The sequence below is a fragment of the Myotis davidii genome, unplaced genomic scaffold, assembly GCF_000327345.1.
Source record: "Myotis davidii unplaced genomic scaffold, ASM32734v1 scaffold167, whole genome shotgun sequence".
In the NCBI taxonomy this organism is placed as follows: Eukaryota; Metazoa; Chordata; class Mammalia; order Chiroptera; family Vespertilionidae; genus Myotis; species Myotis davidii.
In genome coordinates this window covers 2,587,505-2,590,737 of record NW_006300048.1, presented here as the reverse complement: position 1 = coordinate 2,590,737, position 3,233 = coordinate 2,587,505, and positions in this window count along the sequence as shown.

Sequence of the window (3,233 nt, the reverse complement as noted above, 5' to 3'; positions counted from 1 at the left end):
GCTTCCTTTTTTTCTCATTGGAAAAGAAGAGTACAAACCGCCAGGGTTCGGCTCCAAGAATTGGCTCGAGTGGGAGGTCCCGCCCTAGAGTGGGTCGAGCTTAGCGAAGGAGGCGGGGGTAAGGGGAAGCCCAGGCTGAGGACCGAGTGCCGCACTCCGGCGGCGTCGGGGCACGTCGGCCTCGGCCTTTCTTCGCGGCCCGTTCCCTTCTAAGGGGGCTCGCCCTCTGTCTCCACTCGGCTGCTCTGCCCAGTCCGAATGGAAGGAAGGAAGCCCTAAAATGAAGGGGTGCCTTCAGGGTAACGTAGCACTAATTGGTGGAGAGGACTCGATGGCATCCTTTCCCCAGACAGGGCTTGCAGAGAATCCAAGGGGAAGCCTCGCAGACGGGGGCCTGGGTGAAATGAGACGAGAATCCCGGGTTTGTTGCTACTTTGGGAAGAGGGTCCCTGCTCCTACTGCAGATCTCCTGGGATTGGGGAACCAGCTAGACTTGTGCACTTGGAAACTCAGGGTTAGTGTCTCGGGGAAATACTTCCTTTACTCCCCATCCCGCACAAGCTAATGTCCTAATGGATAAGATCAGTTCCTGCCCTCAGGGAGTTCCAGTCAGGTGAAGTTCACAGACAGGTATAAACAGATGGTTAAGATACAGTGTAATAAATTGCACAAACCTAGATTGGGCTGGAGGAATATGTTTCAGAAAGTTGACTCCAGTAGCAGATTGACTACATGAAGAAACTGGAGAAGGTTTAAGAATAAGCCTGTGCTCCTTGCCCAGGAGAGCAATGTTATAACACAACTAGAGGCCCAGTGCACGAAATTCGTGCACGAAATTCGTGCACGAAATTCGTGCACGGGTAGGGTCCCTAGCAGTTGCCAGCTAGGGCCTTCCTTCATTTTGAGCCGCCCCCTGGTGGTCAGTGCACATCATATCAAGCGATCAAACTCCTGGTGGGTCCAACTCCAGAGGGGGCACTTTGCATATTAGGCTTTTGTATATATAGATGGCCATGGGCATGGAGAAGAAGGATGGAATAGGGAAATGTGTAGAATCAACAGGATTTGGTGATTCACTGGATTGTAGGGAGGATGTGTAAGGGAAAGGGAGGAATTGAGGATGACATTCAGGAAGCTATTAGGGATGTAGGAGGAAAACTGGTGTCATAATGGCAAAGGAATTAAAAGAATTGGTCAATAGTGTCAGATTCCAGAGGAAGACTGAGTAAGATCAAGATCAAACAGCATCACCTTGATTCTGCAGTTGAGAGGTTATGGGTGATCTTTACAGGAAAGTTTCAGGGAGTAAAAGGAAGCTTATAGTGGGTAGAAGAGCCCTAAGAGGTGTGGAAGTCTTATAGAAGTAGTGTTTGGCTCCCAGTGACTAATACAATTTTAAGGTAATGCAGATTGGACTGTATGCCAGCTATTATTTGCTGGGGAGAAAGCCTGGGAGGAAGGACATTTATTTATGGACAGATATTTGTGTCCACGTGGATGCCAACTGAGACAGGATACCAGATGTATTTACCCATCCCAGGCCTTAAGAAGTACCATAGCCCTAAGGCCTAGAGCAGTGATGGCGAACCTATGACACGCGTGTCAGAGGTGACACGCGAACTCATTTTTTTGGTTGATTTTTCTTTGTTAAATGGCATTTAAATATATAAAATAAATATCAAAAATATAAGTCTTTGTTTTACTATGGTTGCAAATATCAAAAAATTTCTATATGTGACACAGCACCAGAGTTAAGTTAGGGTTTTTCAAAATGCTGACACGCCGAGCTCAAAAGTTTCGCCATCACTGGCCTAGAGCTTGCCTGCTACTGTGTAAAGCAAGCATATCCTCTTTGGACCCACTCCACTATCCTTTCAGTCGTTGGTCCCCTGGGAGGCAGGGGACGGAGGCACATAATAGTTTAGAATTACCAAATAGGAATTTTCATCCATGCAAATTCAGCTATCTCGTACGTTCTTGCCCACTGTTGTAAAGATGTGGGACTGTGCAATTTCGGGTTTAGAACGAGAGGTACCTCCAGGAACTATAATCAGACATTTTTCAAAATCTTATCACTTTAGGGATGGAAATGCCTTATAACATGCAAATGTAATATTCAACTAGCATTTTTAGGAACGCATAATGTACAGAGTAGAAGACTGCTTCAAGATGCTCGCTGCAAAGGAAAGGAGAAAGTTGGGCAGTAGCTGGAAGAGCATGCACGGTCCAGAGCGAGTAGGTTACCGCCAGCAAATCCATTGATTCTAAGTACATATACAGGGTGTCCCCCCAAAATGTGTATACACTTTAACAGCTGATAGCTCAATTTTGAAAATGAAATGTATTTTAATAAACACTGCCTTTATAATTATTCAAAGCGTGTGTATACATTTTTGGGGACACCCTATATTTTGTTAATAACTGGAAGTGTGGCCCACCAGTGTCTAGTGTCGTGTACAGAGCAGGGAGATGGAGACAAGTATGAAATCGAAGTAACAGTACAGGTTGGGACGCAAGAGCTGTTGGTTTAGTGCTCATGACTGAAGCTTTGAACCACTCTCTCCTGCCTGCTCTGCTGTCCTCCCCCTCACCCCCCAGCCCCCTAGAAACAGAAAATGGATCTCCAGTTTGCAAGGATTGGCTGGGAGAGAACAGCTGGTTTCGGAGGGATGAAGAAGCGAAGCTGCTTTGTCTTTGCTTCAAGTTTGGTGGGAGTAGAAGAAACAGGACAAGGAACACTGGAACGTGGGTTTTGCGTAGGATGCGTTGGAACAGGTGTGGCAGCACTCAGCACTCCAGGGCTCCATGAATCACATGCAGCAACTCAGCCAGCAAGCACTACATACCCACAAGCACGCCTGAGGCCGTTTTATAATCCTACCACTCCCTCCTTCAACCTGCCCACCACCCCAAAACCTCAGTGCCTACACTCGCACAGTGGGAACGGTAGGATTTCCACAGAGAAATGGGCTCCTTCCTAAACCCTCCACCCACAGCCCCCAGCCGCGGGCCGATGGCGCGCTGCACGCTGACCGGTCATTGATGATTCAAGAAATGAAGCGCATGCTATGGGGCAAGGTGGTGGAGAGGACGTGCCTCCCTTAGCAGGCGCGCCAGGCAAGTCCCTGGAAACGGTTTCCAAGGACGCGTGCGCAAAGACTCTGACACCTCAGCGCACTGTGTTACTGCCATCGAGGTACCCACCAGATCGAGCCAGGGCGCCGCTCACCCTC